Source organism: Phasianus colchicus, chromosome 1, assembly GCF_987193195.1.
Source record: "Phasianus colchicus chromosome 1, bPhaCol1.hap1.1, whole genome shotgun sequence".
NCBI classification, from domain to species: domain Eukaryota; kingdom Metazoa; phylum Chordata; class Aves; order Galliformes; family Phasianidae; genus Phasianus; species Phasianus colchicus.
In genome coordinates, this window is record NC_143436.1 from 106357363 (window position 1) to 106383550 (window position 26188).

Genomic DNA, 26188 nt, shown 5'->3' on the forward strand with positions numbered 1-26188 from the left:
AACCTGTGTGAGAAAGATGACATGAGTTGCAGTTAGTTTGCGTACCTTACCTTACAAATGAGCTCACATCATAATTTGAGTAACCAAAACCTACTTTCTTTTTTACCTTACGCTTTTCAATCTGTAGAACAATCACCTCTAAAAGCTTTAAAACCCACCAACCCACCTGCACTCTTCACACCCTCAACCACTCAACCTCGACCACTTCAAATTTCTTCCTCCTCTTTGGCATGTGAAAGAGGAGAAAAGGCCCTGGAAAACAGCCTTGATAATTACTATATCTCGAATACAGGGTATATATAAAAACAGGATATGGAAAGCAAATTCATCCTTGAGTTAGAATTCACTTCGGAATAAACCTTTGCTGCTTACTCTGTGGCAACTAAAATCTACTCTGCCTGCAAGTTCTGACAATGAACTTCTTGGAAATTGGACTAGGCTGCTAGGAAAACTGCCATGACATTTTCTAAGGGCCCAGATCTATATACCCATATGCTTGTCTTCAATTTCATAAACTAAACATATTGGATTTTTTTTCTTAAGGTTGGAACACTATTTGTCCTCTTTTCCATCATGCAAAGTTTAAGATCAAACTCAACTGCTTTTAATATTTGTTCCATATCTAAGGAAATGATCACTTTCTCATCAGCATTAAATTCAGCTGGTTCCTAAAACTCATCACAGTTATCTAAGTTGCTCTTCTGCTTTTCGCAAGGCGTTGGCTGAATTTTCTTCTTCTCTGGCTATATATACTGTCCATACATGTATTTGTATATATATACACGCGTTATATATGTGCATATATATATGTGAACAAGCCCATGAAATGGTTGCCAGCATTTGGTTGGAGAAAGAGAGAAATATACCCCATATCAAACTCTGTGCCGTTGTTGCCTTCCATTTTGCAAACAGTTGGCAGGCTTCCGTTAGAAAATTTATGTACTAAAATTAGCTCTCACAATTGCAATCAATTGTAACAATCAAGCATAAGTAATTCAAGAAGAAGGTGAGCAGAGAAAACAATGTTAAAGCACCACAGTGGTTCCTCTTTTTAATTATACTTATGTCCAGTCTTTTTATCATTATTCGTTAAGGTTGCAAAGGACACAAACTGTAAGCAAAATCATTTGTTATCAAGAAGCTTCCTTGCGTGACCCCCCTTAAGACTTCCTTGCCACTGTGCTTTTGGTGTGCTCTCCCCCTCCCTTGGGAATGAAGCATAGAATCATAGAGGTTGGAAGGACCACTTAACACTGTATGGGGATGGGTTAGCAGTTAAAAGCCATCTTGCCCACCAACAGCAAAGTGTTGGTGATCCTCCTCAAAACAATGTGCATCACAGTGAATGAGATTGAGACAGCTATACAAGCACTTGGTTGATAGGCATATTTTTTATGATCCTCTTTGGTGCAGATGGTACATAGTGCATGTGGTACGGTGCCAGAGCAGAAATCAAAGTTACAGGCAGATCTACGCAGATTTTTTTTTCCCCCTGAAACAACAACTCATGAAACTAGTAATAAATGTTACATTGTTTGGAACGAAAAGCAGATAATGTATATAAACTTCTGGAAACTAAACACATATGGCAAAAATATGCTGGAGAATACAGAATACTCTAGAGAGTGCAGATAATGAAAGGATCTCTCTCTGTAATTCAGAGAAAATATTACATTTGATTGTCCCTCCTCCCACATCCGCACAAGCAAATCAACGTCTAGCATCTCTCTTTAATCCTAGCAGTTCTCCATTTTCTGTACTAGCAATCTATGTAACTTCTGGCCCTTGAGAACCTACATCTTGCATGTCATCACATATTTATACTGAGTTACTTACCACTGTTTTAATTCACTTCTGAATTACGAAGGAATAAACCTAGACAAACAAGCATATGGTATTTAAGAAACACTTCAGTTTTGCAAAGGCAGGAGTAAGAAAATCTTGCATGGTACAGCTTGAGCACATCAGAAGCAATATCCTTGAGTGCTACATCTATGTCTCCCTCCCTTAGCACCTACCAGCAAGCACTGTTCTGACCCATTCCAATCTCATTTAAAAGAAAAACATAAAGCATTAAACTCTTTGTAGTAGTAGTAGTCTTTGTATCACCTAGAAACTATTTACAGTAGTCAACATACAGCACAGTAGTCAACATAAAGCCATTCTGGACACAAAACAACAGTCCACCAACAACAGTTTAGGAATTTTTCATTGACTTCACCTGGCTTTTGGCACAAGTCTTTGGTGCAGTCCCCCACAGACATCCTTTCACACCATGAAATTCACATTCACAGATCATATCAGATAAAGCCAAGGAAGCCTCTAAGTGAAGTGTCCAGAGAACTACCAGCTTCCTCGGCAGAGTCTACAAAAGCTTCTTTCAAAGGGATCCAATCAATCCAGTTCCTGTAGACCTGTGGGGATTGAGGCCTTGTCCTGGGAAGGCCGAGCAGCAACCCAACCGGGCTCCCACCTCTCAGCTGAGCCCCCACCATTGCCAAGGAAATGCTTAACACCTCTTCTCTTCTCTTCTGTCAAAAATTCAGTTTTTAATCCAAGCACAGTGAAGTTTTTGGTATCTTCATTTTATTCTTTTACAAGAGAGAATCTAGGTTTTCAATCTAACTGCAATTAAAATTGATGCATAAAACACAGGGCTGATGCCAGGTTATCCAGGATTCCCCATTTTGAGTTTCCATTAGTATTAAAAGGAAAAAAAGCTGAGGGAGAAGGTTTTAAAAATATATGAAGTGTAAGGGATATTGAGGAGATGGCTAGAGAAAAAGATACAGAGAGCTGCTGCTGATAAGCAGGAAAAGGAGTGTAACAAGATGTCAGGCTGCAGAATGCTCTCCAAAAGCAATGACAAGATAATCACAGCGAGCACCATTGCCACAATGAGACCATCAGCAACTGAGCACATCTCTATATATTCTTATCCTCCTGCAGCGCTAGGGAAACACTGAGATATCCCAAATATTGGATTTGTACCATTCTAAAACTAGAAAATGCCCACAATCCAAAAGTATCTTAAATGTATTTCCTGGACTAGCACACACACAAACAAACCAACAATTAACAGCAGCAAAAACTTTGATATCCCCATTCTGAGCAAGGAAAGCCCTTGTTACCCGGCCATCCACTCCTGCAGGTAGCTCCAGGTACTTGGGCTAAAGGCCCAAGAGCAGCCCCATAGGCAGATAACTTCAAACATGGCACCACCTACCCAGGCACTTGGCCTCTCTCAAGACCAGGTGCTCACTGAGCAGATGACTGTTCAGATAACGAGCTGTAAACAAAATAACACGCGTGGGTACACAGAAGAAATATTTTGGCTTCAAAGGCATTTTTCTTCAGCATGTAAACATTGCAGGAATTTCTCTCGTGTCTCAAATAGCATTACTCTGCACACAAAGTCAAGTCTACTCACGGTACGGTTTATTTTTGTTCAATCATTAGAAACAAAATGACAGCCCTAAGCCACTCAGAGAGACCGCAGTATAACATCCCGAGGTTCAGAGATGCTCTGCAACAATGGGTAAGTTATTTTTGGAAACCCATCTGGTTGCCAGGGCAAATTCTAGCAATGATACACACCATCCACCAAGCAGAATCTGGTTTGCAATTCAGGAGAGGAGGAAAAATTAAGACGAGGAATGACTAACTGGGGTAATGTGAGAAGCCATTGAAATTCCGAGCTACATAGAATCATGGTTAGGGCTTCCATCAGCCAAACTCCTACATGAAACACGCCTGGTTGCTCTGAGCCAACAGAGCCTAGATCACAGGCTTGAAAGAAATTTCAGAAGGTTGTACAAAGCATCCTGCTGCCGCAAGGCAGGATTAACTACACCTAAGCAGTACCTTATGCAGACCATACCGCTGCGGAACAATAAACATTTCTTCGTACAACCATCTCCCATCAGTTTTATTTGTCTTCTACACAAGGGAATAAATGAGACAGACAGAAATGAAGCAATTCTCTCTCAATTGCACACTAAGTCTCATGCAAAATCTGGAAATAATTTCAGATGTTTAAAAAACCACAAATAGCCCACTGATTGGTTTTCTGGGAGCTGTATGCATGGACGTCGTCTCATTTTCAAAGTCATTGGAGCCCCAGTCCACACCAACCTGTTACACATCTGGATAGTCTTACATATGTTATAAAAGACCATGACAGTTTTTCTATTCAAATTATAAGCATTCGACCACAGGAATATCTTTTGAAGGTTAACAGATGGCAATGTTGGTAAAGTGAGGACAAAGAAAGGAGGGAGCCATAAAATTATTTTCCATTTTCCTTACTAACAATGAAGAATGGAAACTTGCACGCTAATGTTAAGACACATCAGCTCTGGATGACACAAACAGGAAGAGACTGTATAATTTATACTTGAGCACCATATCTGCTGGTCAGCTTTCTGCTGAACTCAACTGAGATTACACGAAAGCGTGCATATTGAATCTAGGAAATTGCCAAACTCTTCTTGGTAGAAGAGTGCTTTGCATGCCAGCAGAAAGCTTCTGTAATTAAAATAATATCTCCTTTACAACTGAGGAGAATATTTAATTAGGCTTTAAAACTGTTGAGAAGAGGCTTATATAATAATCTTACTTAGGCCATACAGTCAAATGAAAAGTGCCTACTAAGATTTATTCAGAACTTAAGTGCACTTCACTGGTAACAAATAACACTCCCAGTAAAACCTGACATTAAAATTAAATTATCTTCTCCTCCATTTCAATTTCTGAAATAAAAAAAGTTGAAAGTGATGAGAGATTTAAGTGTTGCTAAACAAAATTCACTATGGTACCGAAGTTGGACATGACTGCTGTGCTCCGTGCCCCCACTTGGGAGGATGCTGAGCACAGAGAAGCCACCAAGGCTGAAGCCCAGACCTCGAGACAGGAATGGCCGGGGACAGCACAGTAAACCAGATAGCAAGGCCTCCCCATTTCTGCTGAATATGCAGAGCTTCACTGCAGCCCAGGGCTCTAACAGCAGTCCTCCTTTTGTTCCTTCACTCAGGAAATGGAAAATTAACTCTCACTTGATGGAGTGCCATGGTACATAAAGATAAGGAACCAGCCCAACTGTTCAGGGCTCCAACTGCAGCTGCCTTCAAACCCTTATCAGCCACAGCAACACTCACGAGGTTTTGTGCTCTTCCAGCCACCTCCCTATGACCCCCTCAAATGGGACTGCTTTGTATGTGGGATTTTCCTCACTAATCACATACAAGTGGTAATCCCACATATACGCAGTGCATTCTGCTGTGCAAACTCCAGCAGTTCCCTGTAGCGTGTGGAGGCAAAGCACGAAATTAAGGCACTCTGGAGTTTCTGCAACAACCCAAAAATGCTACTCAAACCCACTAAGGTGTACCGTGCACACACAGAGCAGGTTAATAAAGTCTTGTTCAGTCTATGTAATGTTAGAAGCTGTAGCTGTAACAGACCATGCAAATGGTTAAAATTCTCTTAGAGCAGGGGTTCATGAGGCTGTACAAAACAAACAGCTGCACAAACGTGCGATTAAGGAAGGAGGATGGAAGCTACCAGGAGGTCTGAAGTGTTTTTGGTGAGATGCATCCAAAGGCTTACCCAGCCTCCTGACAGGCACCACAGTGTTAAAAGGAGCTTTAATCTACACTAGATCTGTATAAACAAAGATCATAAGAACCATCGTAACGCACCAGCCTGGGAAAGAGGAACGCAGGCATCATCTTTCACTTTGTAGCCTTCTGCTGGAGAGGAGAGAGGAAAAGGAAAGAGGGAAATGGAATAACCACGCACACTAAGGTGGCTCGACGTGAACGGGCCTGTTCCTTCTGTTACTGTGGGTCATCAGGATAATTAAATCCTTCATAACAGCCACTGAGCCGCGTCAGAGAACGCGTACAGCAGCCAGCCAACTTCTTCAAGTTGCACAAAAGCACTGCTCGGCATTTTCAGAACAGATCCTGGCACCGCTCCTTCAGAAGCACCGCAGCAACAAAGTGCAGAGCCACAGCATCCCGAGGACACTGCGGTCCCACCACGGCTCAGGCAGCTCCCGCTGTTTGGAGGAGTTGATGGAGAGGTCAGCCAGAGTCACTGCGCTTCTGCCTCCAGCTCACCTCCCCCGCTACAGTTTCTAAATTAATCTGGGTCTTTAAGCTCGTTGGCTTTTATTGCTCTTTCTTAAGAAAAGCACAGCTTTCATGCCACAAACTACAGGGCTAAAATCCCCAGACGAGTGCAGTAAGTACAGTTTGCAATTCGCCTCTGCCCTTACTCATTCGAGCGTACTCCCTTAAGTGACTCCTAAAATCTAGGGTAGGAAATGTGCTTAGCTTCTCCTTTATTCTTCCTCCCCAAAACATTTTAATCCAAATGCTCCCGATGGCTACAGCCAGCAAACGGAGGGCAGATGGGAACAGCAGCTCTCACGTGCTGCAGGGACCCAGCCAAAGCCTGGAACTTTGCAATGGTTGTCCCGTGACCATGTAACACCTTTTCTCATAAAATAAATCTAGCAAAAATACATCTAACTAATAATTGGAAACTCCCTGTTAAACTAATCACAGTGCTGTGCTTGGGCAGGGAGTGTTACAGCTTCCCAGGAGGCAGTAACAACCAAACACAACAGCCACTGCCTCCTGGCAGGATCAGCTGCTTGGTTGCAACAGCACGTACCTGTTAGCACTGGCAATTTACAACTGGAAAATATTAGGAAGGGCAGATTAACTGCTACAATATGAAATTTCCATGCCTTCATTTTGCATTAACAGCTTCACGGTTAACAAAAGCCCCAGGGAAAAGCAGAAAAGAGATGAAAAAAAGAGAAAGCACGCTCCCCCTTATTCAGGACATGTCCAGGGCCAGGAGCATCCTCAGAAGCTACACAACATCCTCTGCATGGCACCAGGAACAAGTGAGGCTGCCACACTTCCAAGCTGGGAGTTGGCACAGTGATGTCCCCTGGGACAGTCTTGAAGCCCCCTCCACATCACAGCAGCCACTGCTGGGCTGAGAGAGCAGCAAGAGGCCAGGGATGGATAGCAACAATGTTGTCTATGCTTCTCCTCGCCTTCCCTACTCTTCCTTTCCCTGCAGAGTAGGGGTAGGGGCTTATGTACTGACCCCAAGTCTACAGACCTCTTGCCTACATCCCATCCTCACCAAGCCCTTGGCACAACGTCCAGATCAGCGACAGTGAAGCGGCGACCATGGAGAGCAGCCTCCACCTTATCAGATCACAGACACCACAGGGGTTGGTGACAGCCATGGGGAAAACCCCAAACCTTCCATCTGAAGGCAAGCTCATTGTCAGCCCAAGGCATGGGACCAGGCTATACGAAGATGCCACAGTGACAGGCCACCCATCGCAATGCTCACGCCTCTGGTCCAGCCTGCCGATATGTAGGCAACCTGCACTTGTACTTACCTTGGCAAGATCTCTTCTTTTCCACAGGTCTAACAAGTTCTAGGTGAACACAGCAGCTCCAGAGAGTTCAGCATCACCACCTGCACAGAGGCACCTTGCAAGCAGAGTCTCCGATTCTCCCTCCATGCAGTCCCATCTGTCCCTGGATGTTTCTCCTGCTGCTCCTCCTTAGTTAGGACGAGCAGAAGGAAGCTCGTGGACGCAGCTGAAGCTCCAATTAGCTTGCTGTGAGATGCCAGTGCTCTCCCCTGTAGGAAGAACAAACACAGAGCTGACATGTGCAGCCTCCAGCTTCGGTGTGGCGTTCCGCTTGTGTTTTATGTAACCATTTATGACTGTTATTCAATCATGAAGGAGAGCTTACCATGGAAACTGCAAGGAGGTGTTTTGTTTAAGATACAAAGCACTTTTTAAGTAAGAGCTGTTCATCTCCCATATGCAAACACCTGAACTGCACTCAAGGCATCACATTTAGATGCATTTTCCAGACGACGGCTAGCCCTAGTTGAAAACAAAGCCTTTCCCCCCACTCTCCCAGAGCTAAGGAGCCAGGTGAAACGGAGGCACAGATCAGCTCCTCTGCGCTGCCATTATGCCGTTCTGTGGGAAATGCCATTTTTCTGCTGAGGTCCTTGAGGAGCGTGTCAGCTCAGCAGGCTGCCAGCCTCCAGCAGCTCCCCAAAGCACTAAGCCTCTGGGACCGGTCCCGATTCTGCACGGTCCGTGGCCAGTCGATAACGACCTAGTAATCCAATTAGGCAGCAGCATAGGCTGTCTAAAGAAATAAAACAAAAGGAAATGGGAGAAAAAAAATGCAAAAACAAGGCAGAAATTATGTCTAGAGCAAAGCGTATCCTCATTATTCCCTTAATCTGTTGCTGCGAGCAGAAGCTTAGCTGGGTGCCCATGCGTGGGGAGCTGAGTGAGCTGCAGGCAGCCCAGCTCACAGCCCAGCTGAGCTGTTGGTTGGATGCAGAGAGGCACAGGAGGGATGCCCAGGGCTTGGGTGCCAGCTTGGCTATGGCCAGGATGCAGGGCATCTCTGTGAGGCTCCCTTGCAGTTCACATCTCAATTGCACAACCACAAGGTGCTTTCCAGAGGATGCTCCTAATGGAGAAAAATGTGAACACAAGAACCCACCCTTTATCTTTAAGGTCAAAGCCCCCAGAGAATGAAGGGAAATGACTGCGCAAAGCACTGCAAGAAACATTACAACTGCAAAAAGGGATTTCTGGTTACAGCGAGTGCTGTTCTCACACACCTAAGAAGTGAGCACAAACTGAAACACAGAGCAAGGGATCTCAGGTGCTGATGGATTTGTTGTGAGTGTAAAAGCTCAAGAGCATCAAAACAATCTCCATACTGGCCCAGGTTAAGGCACTGTCACGGTTTACGTTGACAGGCATTATATGGCGTTTTGGTAAAAATAAAAGCAGAATGAAAGAACAAACCACATTGCTCTGGAAAGTTATCATTTTTAATAAGAAAGTAAATATAAGGCTTGCTTTAGATGATGATAACTATCAGCATGTTCAGCTTTAAATGGCTTTGCCATTATCATAACAAAGGAGTACAGAGCATGTTTGCTGAACTGCAGGAGTTAAAAATGCACAACATTCAACTTCTGAAGGGGAGTTTGGCGAACAAGAGGTGACAAGGACACAATTCTCCTACTGCTGATCTCCTGTCAAAGAATCATGAAGGCTGGAAAAGACCTCTGAGATCACCCAGTCCAACCACCATCCCACCCCCACCATGCCCACTGCCCACGTCCCTCAGTGCCACATCCACACGGCTCCTGAACACCTCCAGGGACGGTGACTGCACCACCTCCCTGGGCAGCCTGTGCCACTGCATCACCATTCTACAAATATCTTTAAGAGTATTTCAAGTCTGCAGAGACACCCACTTATTTTGTATGGCCTGTAATACAAGATTCAAGTTTAATAGCAAGGTGGGATGAAGTGCCAAGCCTCCATCCCTGCCTAAGCATAACGCTTTCCAGAACACCAGCATAAAGAATGTGCCTTCACTACATACCCTCCAACACACCACAAGGCATCACTCACCAGAGAAATACTGCTCATCATGGCTGTTTGCAACTCCACCTGGGAGCACCCAGGATCCTCTGGGCAAGGGAAGAGCTGGAGAGGCTGCACTGTCGTAGAATCACAGAAGAGTGTGGGCTGGAAGGGGCCTTAAAGCCCACCCAGCCCCAACCTGCTGCCATGGGCAGGGCTGTCCCCCAGCAGCTCAGGCTGCCCAGGGCCCCATCCAACCTGTCCACCTGGCCCAGGCAGGCACAAAGCTGCTGCAGCCCCATCCAGAGAGCAACCTATTTTGCAGGAAACAAAATATTTTTCTATCCTCTCCATGGGCAATTAGCAACACAAGCCTGAAACGTCAAAAGCTGACTCTTAATTACTGAAGTCAGCACTTAATGACTCCAATTATATTTCTACTGATTTCTGAAAATTGGATTCTCCACTACACTTGCTGTATTTAAATTAGTTTCTTACTTCATTTGCAGTAATTACACTTTGACAAACCAAATTAAAATACAGTTGATTTCTAAAATCCTACTTAAAAATAGTGGGGATTTTAGAACAAAAATGTTTTAAGCCTGCCACCATCTACATCTTCATTGCCTTCCATTCAGAGCTCAGGAGTCCTGGAGTTAAAATGATGAGAGAGATGTCAAGGACATCTTTGCTAAATGCCACAGGAAAGAAATGGTGTTTCACTTTCTTAACCTCCTCTATCACAAGAATTAGCTTTTCTTACTCCAAAAATCAGGGCCAGGTTGGATAGGGCTCTGGGCAGACTGAGCTGGTGGGAGGCAGCCCTGCCCACAGCAGGGGTTGGGGCTGGATGGGCTCTGAGGTCCCTTCCAACCCAAACCAATCTGTGATTCTATGAGAAGAGCTGCTCGGCTGGGGCCTGCCACCATCACATTCCAGCAGCAAAGTGACTGCAGCTGAACATATATCCAAACATTTCTCTCAATTACTACTACATTGCTGCATCTGACCCACATGCTGAGACCACAGTACCTACATCTGGCACCAGAACCTGTCTGAGGGATAAGCATGGCTTCTGCAGTGCAGACCCTTTAGGGGATGCTTATCCTTTATTAGGAAATTATTTGCAGGTTCTAGTGCATGGTTAATGTAAGCAATGGAAAAGGACAAGAGAGCAGGCAGCATATTCTCAGGAAATCAAGCAACCAAGGGAAAGAATCCATACAAATATTGTATTTGAGGGAAATGTTCTGCATGCACACTTCAGATAACTCAGATTGCCTTGATTTCTCCCAGAGGACAATACCCCTCCACACATTTTTTTCTCTAGAAAGAGGAAATAAAAAACAATGTCAGACCCCAACTCCTTTGCCAATCCCAAAGCTAAAACACGCAGAGCTTATACCATCACACTGCAGCAGCCTGGCCACAGCCACAGGAGCTGCCAAGCACCCACAGGAACAATGCCAACCCGAGATGCCCACATTGGCACAGCTGACACCATCACAGTTCAGGCAACCACAAGCGTCTCAGCATCAGATAAATTAATCCTAGTGCTTGCAGGACTGGTTCCTAAAGGAGATGCACAGACCAGCATGCCATGTCTTCCTCGAGTTTCTTACAGCATCACAGGAGACAAAGCAAGCCTCCCACACGTGTGCAGGACACTGAAAGGCAAGAAAGGGGACACAGATTTACAGGGCCACACTTCCACTTCGGCACAGGCAAATAACACACCAATGCCACACTACTTCTTGCAGTAATTGTTCTTCACGGTGTTTGTTTCTGCTATATTTTTATCCTCATCCTCTGCAGCTACCCGTTACTCAGCAGTGGTTGTTGGATTTTATGCTCGCATATGGTTTAAAGGGGGGGGAAGAAGGGGGGCTGTTTAATGTTCCCTGTATGTAAATAACGACATGCTGGCTCAGCCCCTGCTGCGCAAGCAGAGAACGATTAGGCTATAAATCTCGAACGCAGGAATGTGTCAGGCCGGCTTTCATCCACCTATCCATCAGAACTCACTCCTTGCTACACTTCCCATCTCCCCCTCGCCCACCAAAGCCCACTGCTTTTAATGAGCACATACAGCAGCAGGAGGCAGCAGCCCAAGAAGGGGGACACCGACTGACAACAGCGCACTGCCAGGTGCCACCACCACTGCCGGGCATGGGACATGGAGCACGGGGACACATGTTGAATGATTTGGGTTCTTACCCGATTTACAACATAGCCCTGGTGCTGTTCCTCAAAACCAACTCATGTTTTCAATGTAATTTATCGTCTTTTTAATATAGCTGACAGCATTCATTTCCAATCAAAGCTCACATGCCAAGTACATTAAAACCATTTTATTTTTGCAAAAGCGAACGCCACGAGAGCCAGAAGCAACATGAACGTAACCGCTAGCATTCCAAGCTTTTTCAGTGTCGGAAACCAGCACACAGAATGGCCAGCTCAACTCTCTAAGGTGCAGAAACGCTCTTTAAATAAATAAGAGATAATTCACTGTTCAGCCAGTCCTCCCGCCTGGCTGAGGAAGCTTCAGTGGGCATGGTGGTAATGGGTTGGTGATTGGACTGGATGATCTCAGAGGTCTTTTCCAAGCTTAATGATTCTACGATTCTAGGCACAGCAGGCTAAGAGCAGCGTGGGGGGCTCTCCCTCACCACCACTGCTCCCAGATCTTCCCCACTGCAAGCAGGGAAAGGCGGAATACTCACACTGACTCTCCAACCATGCTACAGGCACAAGTAAGAAGGCAGCAGACCTTCCACTCCCAGCACCCACAGACTGGAGACATGGCAGGCAGCTGCAACAACAGCCAATTTCTCTCGTATAAGGCAGAGTTTTGTTGGTTTAAAAGTCTTGTCTCTTCTCATGAAGCAAAATCAAGCAACTTGCTGCAGCCCACGGAGGGAAGAGAATGGTGATTGCTGCCAGCCTCACTGGGCAGGGAGATTTCTGCATGCTGTGAAGCATATCCATATCTCCATGTGCAGGCCACCTCCATGCAGCACTCCCCAGGCAAGCTCCTGCCTGTGAGATGGAAGGAAAGGGTTTGGACATTCAATCTCTGCTGGTGAACAAGACCAGGAAAAGCTGCAGAAGGCAGAACTGAAGAGGCTGATCAAGAAGCCAGGAAGGAAGGGAAAATTCCCTGGAAGAGCAGATCAATTCATACAAATTATCAAGTTTGGGCATAGCCTTTCTGTTATTAGTAGACTTCAGAGTGACAGCAAGATTCAGAAGATGCTCCAAGTCAATGCTGCAGCATGAGGACAGGAGCAACTGCCTCACTGCTCGAGCTTACCTTCTGTACTGAGTCTAGTTGGCCATTTTTGTGCCTCATGGTTCCCCAGGAAACAAGGAACCCCTCCAACTCAAACTCCAGCAACTGATTTGGCCTCAAGTTGCACCAGGGGAGGTTCAGTTGGGTTTTAGGAAGAATTTCTTCCCAGAAAGAGTGGTGAGGCACTGCCCAGGGAGGTGGCCGAGTCCCTGGAGGTGTTCAAGAAACATATAGGTGTTGTAGTGAGGTACATGGTTTAGTGGGAAATACTGGTGATAGGTAGACGGCTGGACTGGATGATCTTGGAGGTCTTTTCCAACCTTGGTGGTTCTTTGATTCTGTGATTCTATGATTCTGCTGACCTACAGTTATCTGACAGCTTTAGCAACCGATGAGGGACACCATTTCCAATCCTAGCAAAATGAAGAGTGTTGTGCAGCATTGCCCTGCATATCGACGATTCTTAATGACATCTAAAAGCACCTGCAAAATCTCAAGCATGGATTTCACCACTTTGTCCTGTGCTAGGCAGACAGAAGCTATAAAGACACAATGGTGGTAACGTATGTTTAATGATTAAAACAGACAGTAAAGCATTCATTAAGACATCCTCTTACTCTCATGAAAAAGAACACTAAGGTGATTTTCTCTTTGACCAGTGACAGCAGGTCAGTAAGGTGAAGAGTAATATTAGTCTGAAAGGGAGCTTTTAAAAACATACGTATATAAGCTGGCAGTCAATAAGCCTATTGAGAAAAAGCAGGAAAAAAGTCAAGGAAGTGAAGGAAAAGAGCTGCCCACTTGCTCACGACTCCTTCAGCTTTGGACAGAGATGGAAGGAGAGTCCTCAGGGTGTACGAATCACCTTCGGGAAAGGCTCCTGGGACTCAGCTCTTCCTGGGAGCTGCTGAAGAGGCATTCTCAGTTGATCTTTATTTCCCAAGTTTGGCAAAACAACTGAGGTGGGACAAGGCTAAAAAGAAGGGTTAATTAAACAGACAGAAAAGAGCAAACAGGCAAGAGCCCTTAGAAATTGATTAGACAATAAAAGTAAATGACTTGGCAAAACAAGCTTGATTTCATCGCCAGAGTTATAAAAGCATCTAAGAGATAGAGTGCTGCTTTAGTGATTGATGTTCTCACTCTATGTACCCACAGAAGTGATAGGTACGGGGACATTTACTGGGGTAAATGAAATCACAGTCAAGTCACCTCCTTCTCTACTCTGTGAAAGGAAAACGTGCTGCCAAGGGTCCTTTTCCCCAGAAAGCAAAGTACCACCGAGGACTGAAGAAAATGCTCACGTTGCCAAAATAAAGCTCAGAAAAATATATTCAGCAGGCTCATGTGGCATTTGTTGCTTTCTTGTCTGGAAGAACAGTATGTCAGCATGCAGTGAGGTGACTAGAACCAGAAAACTGCCTTCTCTCCCTTCCCCACACTTCTGCTCTATAGCTAGCCTCCATATTTTCCACTCCCTCATAGAGATCCATTTCCATCCACGTGGGAATCTGTACAGCCAGGGGAAGGCCCAGAGCCCTGGGAAGAACTGCACGTGAAATATAAATCACACCAGTGTTACTCAGCGGATGGCCATCTAATCCTTCTCTTGTAATACACTGGCAAAGAAAAGAGACTTCGGTTCAATTTCATAAAATTGAAGTCTTGAGTCATCTCGTTGGTGAGGTCAGGATTACAAGTAGTGTAAATTTACTCACCGCCACCATAAATCCGAGCATCGTAATGCTGAACTGTGTCAGTTGCTGGAGCACGGTGCTGTAGACTGCTCTGCATTTTTAACCTTGATTGTACATAACTGTTAATCACTGACCCATTCTTAGGCAGTCCCAGGCTGGAGTATGTTGCTAAGCAACCCATTTTTGTTCCAGACACTTTTTAAATCTAGTTTAGAAATGGCCAAAAGTCAACAGAGTACTGAGACTGCTACGACAAATCTGCGATGGAGGTGTGTGCATAGGAAGCAAGGGAGACTCAACTAATGCCTTGCCCTAAAATGTAATGACATAATAGCATCCAACAGCACTTTGCTGTGCATCAAAAGCCCTTAAAGAAGCCTCTATACCACTGCAGCCCCTTACACACTTCCTGACCTGCAGAATTAATTGCCTCTTGCTTTGAATGAATTCCTGCACATACCACGTGCCCCCAGCACGAGAAGACAGAGGTGACAAGCAAGATTTCTTGAAGCCAGTGTAATTGCAACCCATTGGGACCCAGAGCAATTTTCCATGTCTACCAGCCCCAAAGCTATGGCAAGCCCAGAAAAATGCAGTCCAAACTGAGCCTGCAAATCACAGAGGATATCCTCCAGACCAGCAGCACCATGCAAGCAAGAGGAGATTTTAGAAATACAGTTTTATTAGGGGAAAACACACTGTTCTTAGGAAGCTGATGGGAACATATTTACTCTCCCAGCCAGAAGTGCCAGGGCTTTTTGTGGAACAGTGATGAGAAATAATCAGGTAGAATCAATCAAGCAGAGGGCAGAAATAATCAAGTACAGTATTGTGTGTATGTGTTGCTGCAGAGCGCTCTCCCCAGAGCCTGCAGGGATCTCTGCTCAGGGATTTTGCCCTTCTTGTAAGTGAGCTCTGGTGGAAAAGGGATGGCCATGGGAGAATGGAGAATCCAGCACTTCCACAATCACAGAATGGTTTGGGTTGGAAGGGAGCTCAAAGCCCACCCACCCCAACCCCTGCCATGGGCAGGGCTGCCCCCCACCAGCTCAGCTGCCCAGGGCCCCATCCAACCTGGCCTCAAATGCCTCCAGGATGGGGCACCACAGCTTCTCTGGGCAGCTGTGCCAGCGCCTCACCGCTCTCTAAAGAAAGAATTTCCTCCTAACACCTCACTTAAATTTCCTCTCTTTTAGTTTAAAGCCATTCCCCTTATCATATCACTATCGGGCCATGTTAAAAGTTGGTCCCTTTCCTGCTTATAAGCTTCCTTAAGTAATGAAAGGCCAAAAGACTCAGGCCTACTTTTTCCCTCTTTCTCCCTCTCCCTTTCCTTTCTTTTTTTTCCCCTTTTGTAAAACGCTTCAAAAAAAGAACAACTGTACTATGTCATCTCAGAGAATTACGTCCTCCTCATTGTGGTATTTTCATCATCTCATTAACAGCCACTGTGGTATATTATCCTCACAAAAACTTGGGTTTTATCCTGTAGGAATCAGTCACAAAAACACTACAGATTTAAACAGAAAAAAGACTGAACAGCCACGTTAATTGTCAAGGAACTGGAAAAGTTTCAGGATTAGGGAGGAATATGCAGACAGGAAAGCGCCAAAGTTCTGCTTTTTCTGCTGCCCGCCACCTGACCCTTTTTTTTTTTTTTTCTTTTTTTAATAAAACCTACTAGTGTAAATTAGACCTTTATGATTAGGTTCCTAAAGCATCTGACCAGGTCAGTAAGAAACTGTGGCTATGTGCCAGAGTGAAGGCTAAAGCAGCTGAACATATCCTGTGTTCAGAACTGCACCCATCCTATACATCCATGCAATTATGCCCTTTATTTAAACTCTAAGACCAGCCTAACGCAACACGTAGCAGTGTGAACAGGCAAAAAAGCCACCAGCAGGGGCCAAAGGGGTAAAACAGAGCAGAGCACCCACCCAACGGGGCTCCAGCTGGACACACAGCATCAGCAGGGGGCAGAAAGGTCGTGGCTACTGCGGGCGTCCCACGCCAGCATCCCCTCACTGTAGGGTGGCCCTGAGGTGGCAGGACTGATGGGGAAGTTGTGTCACCCTCCTGAGCATCACACATCCACATGCACGCTCAGCTTTGCAAATGCTCTGTGCTTTCTTCATAACTTCGTGAAGGAATTGCAGTAGTATTATTAGCTGGGAAATGACCAAGCGTGAAGAAGTCGCATAAAACCAGGGGCCCCAATAACAATTTGACCACTTCTGTTCAGACTGTTTCTGGTGGTTTGCTATAAAGGACTTATAGCCTGAACCTTCCCTGCTAGTGTCGGGTCTGAGTGAGCTGTTTATCCCGCTCGGTGACACTCAACCAAGTTATGCTGCTTACAGATTGTCACTGCCTCGTCCGTCATTCCAGGCAACACGACACCATTACCTCCAGCTGACCCCTGAAGTGAAGGATTGTTTCATGAAAAATACTGAAGCCGGTTTATGGCAATCTGCCCTCCAGACAGACAGACAGACTTTGCGCAATGCCACGCCGCATCCCAAGACCCGCCACCGCCCAGTGGGAGATAAGCACCCGCAGCACGGGGAAGGTGACAAGCCAGGAACACAGAACTAGTGACTCCAACAAAGTGGATGGGATTAAAAAACAGCACTTCCACCAGTTCTGCAGAGTGAGAGCTAGAGACGATCGGGTAGGAAAACTTGCCAAATAAAACTGCTGGGAGCCGGACTGCTCGCTGCTCACTTTTGCAAGCACAGCTTCTAGGAAAAGAAAACAAACCCCTTTTGGTCCTCAAGTACAAAACCTGTCCTCAGCTCTACACTCTGTCTGTGCACTGGGACTGTGCTGCTCCCCTGCCCACATGCCCGTCCAGGTAGGCACCAAGCAGGCACTGCCGCTTGAGACCAGCACTTGCTTCTCCTCTCCCTCATGCCCACCGCATGCAGACAAGTAAGCGTATGCTGACAGTGCCACCTCTCCAGGGTGGGGGAAGACACCCAGCAGTGTGCCCAAGAAGGCCAACAGCATCTTGGCTCATATCAAAATCAATGCAGCCAGCAGGAGCAGGGAGGTGATTATCCCTCTGTACTCAGTTCTGGTGAGGCCGCACCTTGAGTGCCGTGCTCAGTTTTGGACCTCTCAACACAAGAAAGACACTGGTGCCCTGGAGCGTGTCCAGAACACAGAATCCCTAAGCAACGGAGCTATGAGGGGTCCGGAACACACATCTTATGGGGAGTAGCTGAGGAAACTGACGTTGTTCAGTCTGGAGAAGAGGAGGCTCAGGGGAGACCTCATCGTTCTCTACAGCCACCTAAGAGGAGGCTGTGGTGAGATGGGGGTAGGCCTCTTCTCCCAGGTAACAGCAGTAAAATGAGAGGGAATGGCCTCAAGTTGTGCCATGGGAGGTTCAGGTTGGGTATTAGGAACAATTTCTTCTCAGCAAGAGCGGTGAGGCAGTGGCACAGGCTGCCCAGGGAGGTGGTGCAGTCACACTGGAGGTGTTCAGAAGCCGTGTGGATGTGGCACTGAAGGACACAAGCCAGTGGGCATGGTGGGGGTGGGCTGACAGTTGGACTGAACAATCTTAGTGGTCTTTTCCAGCCTTAATGATTCTATGTTCCTCGTCCCCCTTCTGCCTCATGGCACAGTAACACACATGGGACAGTGTAGAGAGCTGAAACAGCTGCCTTTGTGCTCAGCATCCTCAGGTGCACTAGCCTCAAGTTTCCAGAGGGCCATTAATCCATCACACCTTGGCTATAAAATTCATACAAATTATTTTTATTCATAATTGAAGTTTGGTTTGTAAATGTGGAATTTAAATTATCATTTACAGTGCAAAGTGAGACAGAGCAGAAAAACAGAGAATAGCAACAGCCCTCTGCACAAATTGGGAGGAACTGTTTGGAGGTTTATCTCACAGCAGCTTTAGGTCACAACATAAATTTCAGCAACACTGACAAGCTGCTCAGGCCCAGCCACAGGAAACCTTCCATCTCAGGTGCCAAGCTAATCCCCAAACTCAAGTGCCCTCAACTGTGTCCAATAATCCCCCTGACCTGCCAATACAAGCACACCTGCAGGAAACACAGCATTTCTTTCTCACTTGGCTCCTCAGCTGGAAAACAGGCTGATGGAAACACAAAAAGAACTGCTCCTTGTCATATGCATGGAGACTCACCTTTCCATTCAAATCAGGATGCAGCAAAAGAGAGAACATACAGGGAAGCAGATGGCCCTGCGCTGAACACAAGGCGCAATTCACTGGAGGGACTGAGACTGAGGCAGGGAGCAGGACAGAGCAAGCTGCACATCACTGCCACCACAGAATCCAGTCCCACTGTAACACATCCTACAGCAATGAGCATTGCCTCATCAACTCAGAAGGGAAACATTCTAGCAAGCTTTTTTGCTTTTTGTTCCAATGGCAAAGCAGCATCAGAACGAGCAACATGAACGATGACAGATTCAAAAAACAACTTCTTCCCATCCCTGACAGCCCACTGATGCAGATAGCAGCAAAACCTACAAGAGCAAAAGGATCTTTCCTCCCTTATACTAACCTGGTGTTGTGCTTGACTGCAAAAGGATATTCAGGCTGACACTGTGCTAGGGAGTGTGGCAGCATACAGTTGTACGAAGAGGCTGGCAAACAGACGTGTCCCAGGACACCACTACCCAGCTAGGCAGCCAGACTGCAGGAAGAGCAATGGCTGTGATGAAGCTACACAATGAAGACAAGGTTAATACATGAGACCTCTCTTATTCTGCACAGCCAAATGTAATTACTACATGTGAACTACAAGAAAGTTTTAGTGCTGCACCCTCGCCCTCAGGCACCCTCACATCTGGCTGAAGGCTGCCGATGCCCACGCTAGCAGGACACACAGCACGAGGCTCCTCACTGAGCTCCTTGGGATCAGCTCCTCCCCTGGCAAGGCAAAACCACGGAGCCAAGTAACAGCACAGCATGCTGGCTGCTGAGAAAGCAGGCGCTGAGAAGATCAAGAATATGGATAGCAGGAACAAGAAGAACCGCTCCGTCTGGTCTCTCCTCCCAGGCGCCCGTTGCTGTGAATCCACTGTCTTGGCAAATCCAACCAACTGGTAAGTGCCCTTCTGCCACTGACGCACTAAGGATGCAGAACCTCAGTTAAGGACCCACGTCTCACAGGCTGTCAGAGCCCATGCTTCAGCTCTGCAGGCCCCCGATGGATGGGTTGCTGTTCCATAAACACAGCTCAGAGGGAGCACTTCCAAAATGCCTGCAGATATGCACGCAGAGGTATACAAACGAGGGCCAAAAAAATGGACTATTTTGGAATATTCAAGTTTTAAAACCTGCAGTTTATTTCTTCTAACATATCTATTACATATAATGAAAATACAGCTACGTTTTCCACTTCAGTTAGAGCTGTTCCACATTGCATCTGATAGTTCAGGTCCCACACAGGCCAAAGCACATGCATTATATACTTATGCATGGTCTTTATTTACGAGCCACGAGTGTAAAAATTAAGCAGATGCCCAAACCTCAGCAGGATGGTGGTTGGTGTTTCAGTGCTGTTTCCAAAGGAGCTTAACTCTATACCTCTGGACTGAACTCTGTGATTTTGTTTGTGAGGCAGCTCAGAGTAATGCCAGCATGAAGATACCATAAAATGAAGAGGTAAGTGAAACAGGCTGCCCAGGCTGTGGAGTTCAAGATGTGTCTGGGCAATGCCCTCAGACATATGGTGATTTTTGGGTGGTGCTCTGTGGAGCCTGAAGTTGGACTCAGTGATCCTTGTGAGTCCTTTCCAACTTGGGATAGTCTATGATTCTCCAGTACTAAAAGTGAAAAGGGGGATGCACCATAATACATGGGTGTCCAACGTTTGGGCTTGCCTGAGCCACAGAATGAATCTTCTTGGGCTGCACGTAAAATAATATTACATAGCCTTGTTAATTATATACATTACCTATTTCTTTAATATTTTTTAATAAAACATATAAGAGGGCAACAAAAACATAGAACTAGTGGACTGGACACATATGCAAGGTGCACCCTATTGCAAGTATGATGAAAGCAAAAAAGACTCTTCAAAAAGTCAGTGGTATTCTTGCTTGCAAACATTTCTACTGTTGAAGATCCCAAGAGTCACAGCCACTAAACAGATTTAAATATGACCCCACTTTGGCAAAACACCTCTCATCCTCTACTCCCATCACATAAACCCAAAGACCTAACAGGATATTGCCAAGGACAGCCACTCAAGGACCAACCTCACAGTTCTCCAGCTTGCCACGACACAGCATAAGCCTTTGAGATGTGCAGGAAACAAGTGACAGGCAGAACACCCAGATTTTGTTTGCACATTTGTTGTTTCTCTTAATACCAGTTAATCCCAACCACATGAGCTCCTGCTTGCTCAGAGACCCAGTGAGCCCCCTGCATGGTCTGGGTGATGCAACAGTGCTACCATCCAAGCAGGAGCATCAAGCATTGGATATGGGTCCCCAGAAGGAAAGGGATCACGGCGGAACTGCTGCCTTCAAAAGCAGAAACCCAAAACCCAAGCAACCTACCATTGCTAAGCAACGTGTACATGAAGCACTCAAGTACAACAGGCTTGAAAAAGACAGTTTCTTCATCAACATCACTTCTGTCAGCAACGGGATGCAAAAGGCAAAGCCACATTCTGCAAACCACCACTGAACATAACAGAGAGCACATAACGCTCCATAAATGCCACTCTTCAGCTGGGGACCAAATGCTTGTCGTCTAATGAGCATTCCCAAAACAGAGCAGGCAATGACCACAAAACAATTACACAGAATAATATTGGAAATTCCCAATTAGGTACAGCATATAAAAACACTTCAAAGAAGAAAAAACTCAAGAAAAATACTAATTACATACTTTCACTCTGCTGCAGACATTACTTATTTAAGGGAAAGCATTTTGCTGGAAAACATGTTTATTTTAATTATATAATTCTGACCTCATCCACAAACAAATATAAGCAATGGAAACGCCAGAGAGGGGCTTTTAAAACAGAGCCCAGTCAAGGAGAAGAACGTGTGAAGGTAATTAATGCTTTTTTGCAGTCTGAAAGGTATTTATCACTCGGTTTTGCCCACAGGAAATAAACACTGTCACAATGTGATAAAACACTGCAGCAGAGCAAAATCCTTTCCTGCCCCATCCTCACTGCTGCCTGGGGAAAAACCTCTGCCTGTGCATGAAAGAAGAGTGGAGAGCCCCAGGGCTGGGTACTGCACACCCTCAGCAGGAGCCACGAGGTCCCTGGGCTGCTCCTGGGAAGCTCCCTGTGTGGCTTTCAGTCCCGTGCCCATCCCAGTAGGGCCAGCACAGCTGCTCGTGCCATTGCAGACAGGGGTCACGCTGGTGTGCCGGGAAAAAGAGGCTGGATATGGCTGTTCCAGAGCAGAAAGCCATCTTTAAGTATAAAAACTTTTTACTTCAGCTTTGTTTCCATGCAGCTGAAGCATCCCAAGGTGCCTGGGGCTATTGGCACAAACATCAAACTTGCAGAGCCGTATCAAACACGTCAGCAACTGGACGAGTCAGATCACTGAGACCAATGCCCACACTGGCAGAGCACATGGCCAACCCAACTACAAGCACTGGGATCCAAGGGAAGGGGATAGAAAGAGACAAGGAAAAAAAAAAAAATCAGATACACAGAGAGCTAAGAAGAAAGCTCTGCTGGCAATTAAGAAGAAAATGTGAAACTTCACATCAGAAGAGAAATCATCATCCAGGCTATTTTATTCCATTAATTTTTAAGCAGCGTTACCCACTCAAGTAAATTATCAGACAGAGAATTTATATTTTTAGTCTTTTGCAGCAAGCCTTCTGCGGAAAGGAGAACCAATCTCACAGCAATTCATCCATGGTGGAAAAAGAAAGGAATTCCCTCCCTCACACAGTGAATTCAGTGGCAAAACTCTATAAATATTGCAAACCAGTTCCAGAAATACATGTGATTTAAAAGGAACTCAGAAGCTGAGGCTTAAACCAAGCCATTAAAGTCAAATACTATCACAGTAAAGTGTTCAGCAGTAGAATATGAAAAGTTTCCTTTTTTTTTTCCCCTCTGATTTTTGACTATGCCTTAGGACAGCCATGGGACCACGGGGCATCTGATGCTGGTTTCTCTCCCATGGAGATGCCCCCACCTTGGTCAGCAACCCAACATCTGCATGCTTTCTGTCAATGTACGTGTCCATTGCACAGCTGCTGCTTTTCCTCAAGCCTGGTGCCTAGCCCAGCTCAAACTCATGTTTTCAGTCACACCAGATACAGCACCAGGTGGCTTCTCCAGTGACAGAGCTGGAAGTTTCTTCTGTCACACAAGGCCTCCTTTCCTTGTGACCTGAAAACTGCATCGACCTCATTACTCAGAAATTTGAAAGCTAGGAGGACATCTTCTCTATGCTGCTAGGCCTTGGTAACACTGGAGAGGAGATCAGCACTCGCCATGAGCATTGCACGCTGTCGCAGTTCTCCATCATCTGCCTTGCTTCAGCAGGGAACTGCTGCTGCCTAGGAAGCCTGGGAAACAGCAATTCCATAAAGCCACAACAGAGATGCAAAACTGAGCAACAGCAACAACGCACACCAAAGATGTGTCCTGCTATTTCTGCACAAACGTCTTGTAAAAGGAAAAAGGAAAGAGCAACCTGCTGCTTAAAATAATTCTTTGGAGGCTACGTAAAATCCATCAATTCTTTGCTAAAAGGAAACATCCTGAATGAAGGAGAGGTCCCAGAGAGAAAACAAATAAACTCATCCCACAACTGCATACCATTTACTCAAGGCCACTGTGATGAATGCACGCGAGTGGTCTTCACTCAGTGCTTCCCTTACGCTTCCAAATGTTCAACCCTTCTGCTCCTAACACTGAATAAAATAAATAAATAAAAAGAAACACTCCGTGCATGAGTAACTCCGGATGTAAATATTTATTAAGGACTATTCTCATTGCTCCTGATGGGGGTCATCCACAGTGTGGAGCCATTCAGACCAGCTAGGGCTGTGGGAACGAAGCCCAGCCATGCTCCCTCCTACCTCTGCTCCCGAGCGCTGGTTTGCATTACAGCACGCACGGGACTTAGAGCAGCACAATTAAAGCGAGCCCAAACAATCCTATTACGGCGAGGCTGGCTAGCTTCATACAGATAAGCTTAAATTCATACTTAATTAGCTGCTTTAAGAATGCTCAACAGCCTCTTTCCAAGACTAAGTCCACAGAACTGGTACGACCACTGGATGTGTAGCCAACAAATGGCAGGAAAAACAAAACCCATTCCTGCTGTGGACAAGGCCCCGAGCACCACAAGAGCCTGTCTGGAACAGCATCCCCCCAGCCATGGGGCCACACGAGGGCTGCAGGCCAGGCAAAGGCTGCACTTGGCTTTCCAGGCACTGACCTGGAACAGAAACATCACAGATATCAGCTACCACTAATACTTGTGTGCGTTAAATATGACAGAGGGGCTACTTTGTGCACTGTTCTTAACCACGTGGGGCCCTCAGGCCACAAGTCTGACCCAGCTCTTGCACAAACAAGCATGGAGAGCATGCCACACACTACATTCAGCTCCAAAAACAGTCAAAGAAGCTACTTGACCAAAGCGGCAGCAGGTTTACTTCAGGCCTTTGGAGTGCGAGCAAGTATTACAACCTGAGCACAAACAGAGCCTGAAGTGGCAGCAGCCTCTGATAACAAGAGATTAAAACAGACCCAAACAGCAGAACAAGCCTTAGAGGAATTTAAAGTAAGAAACCCAGGACCTGAGCACCACTTTGATGCCCTTACAGCTTCAGCTATGCAGATGGATGGAAAGGTACTGGAGTCCAAACTCTCTTACAGATTTTTAAAAGCTTTACCTTACTCTTTTAAAAGTTACACCAAAATCTCCCCTTTTGCATTTCAGTGATTTATCTACAGCGGAGGCTACTTCTGCACAAAGCCTCCTTGGCAGTGCCCCTGCCAACTGCAAAACTGTTGGGGAGACCCAACAGTTTAACATAACTATGAGAAACAGTATTTCAGATATAGAAAACATCAGCACAGATTAACAAAACAGAAAATGATTCAATATCTTCAAAAGCTTAGAAAGGCAAACCTGCTCTGCTAAGGAAAGAATTTTAAAGGAAACCACCTTCTGATGAGTGACACTGCTGCATCTAACCTGAAAGACGAGATTTAAGGATTGCTGGCCAGTGGGTGGAACTCCATTGATATCACACATCCTGCCTGCTCACATGGAGCCAGGGCTTGTTTTATGGCACTGCACACCATGACTTCAGCCTGCAGCTTGCACTGGCTAGGAACAGTATGTCCCCAGCGAAGCATTAAGGTCTATGGACTCAGTCAAACCTTCCATCTCAATATACCTCTGAGTCGCAACAGCAATCGAAGCTATCTTGAAATATGTAATAGTGCATGCAAGAAATATGCTCCATTTGCTCTGGGAAACAGAGCAAATCCTGGCACTCCCTAATTCTTTCAGAAACGTGGTCACAGTCTCAAGAAAGAGAGGTGATTCCTGTGGCACTTAGCTTTCAGCACTTGGCAGGAGAAGGGAGAAAATTCAATCCACTTAAATGAGGATCCAAAGATTGAGAGGGAAGGGAAGGTGCACCAGGAATCCCTGGAAGCAAAGCAATTAACAGACAGGGTGCAGTCAGTAGGGAAGGGAGCACCTCCTGCTAAAACAAGACGGGCAAGCATTTAGCAGGCAGATACTGCTACAGATCTGAGATTTATTTACTTGCCACAGTCAATCAAAGAGAAGGGAAAAAAACAAACCAACAACCCACGTGCATCCCTCTCCTTTGCAACACTTATGGCGTCTTTTGCATGGCTTGTGACACCACCAAGCAAAGGGAAAACCCAAAGCATCCTGCAAACAGAAAGAAGAAAAGCTGGTCTTTCATGGGATAAAAGGAGAAGGCAGAGTATCTGCCCCAAAGTACAAACAGGTTCAGGCACCTTCTCTTGAAAGATAAAGGGTGTTACACGTATAATTCCTCCCACCATCTCAAGGCAGCCTTAAAGTAGTCGGGGGAAGGAAGGAAGCATGCATCAAGAGAAGATTGTGCATTTGCATCAGACACTTTGATGGCATAAACACTTCTGCATACCCACATTTATTAAAGTGATGATAATGGCTGCCACACACGAGTGCACACAGACTGCAGGCTCTGCCAGGCACGGCGTTCTGCCTGTGCCACAAACAGCTGCCTCATCTCCTCCACACAGCTCAGGCTCACCAACATCGCTCTTCTCTTCTCGCTTCTCTTTTGCCAAAACTGCACAATTAAGCTATCAGACTTCTCTCACTAACTCCTACAGACTTCAGACCCAGTCCTCTCCTGCTGCAGTTTCAGCTCAAAGCAATTTTTGGCACAGCTCTCAAAATGAAGCAGTTTCAACACCAAGGCCGAACCAACAGCAAAGAGCAAGAAAACAACCGAGTGATGTGAAAAGTGATGCTCAGCTCCACAGATCAGATAACAAACATGCTAGTACTGGAAGAAAAACAATCCGATTTCCAACACAGCAACCATCCCTAGGTAACTTTCAAAAATGCTACTCAATTCTTAATGCTTTGTTGAAAACCCTTGAAAAGTACACAAGATAGCTGCTTCTTGAGAGAAGGTACATATGCTTTGAATAAGACAGCCACCAGCCCTAATGAGAGACTTTGTCTGTCGCAGACATCGTGTTGCATCTTCATCACTTC

General features: G+C 45.8%; 1 protein-coding gene across 6 annotated transcripts in view; it reads right to left on the bottom strand.

Annotated features, from left to right (window-relative positions):
* The window catches only part of TIAM1 (TIAM Rac1 associated GEF 1), a 176015-nt gene that overhangs the window by 137643 nt on the left and 12184 nt on the right, over positions 1-26188 (bottom strand). For 4 of the 6 annotated variants that reach the window (XM_090121756.1, XM_090121764.1, XM_090121724.1 and 1 more), the window contains exon 2: positions 7433-7680. The gene's annotated coding sequence lies outside the window, so the exon portion shown is untranslated. Of the gene's footprint in view, positions 1-7432; positions 7758-7796; positions 7813-26188 lie in introns of those variants that run through there. The other 2 variants (XM_090121743.1, XM_090121732.1) reach the window with 2 other exon arrangements.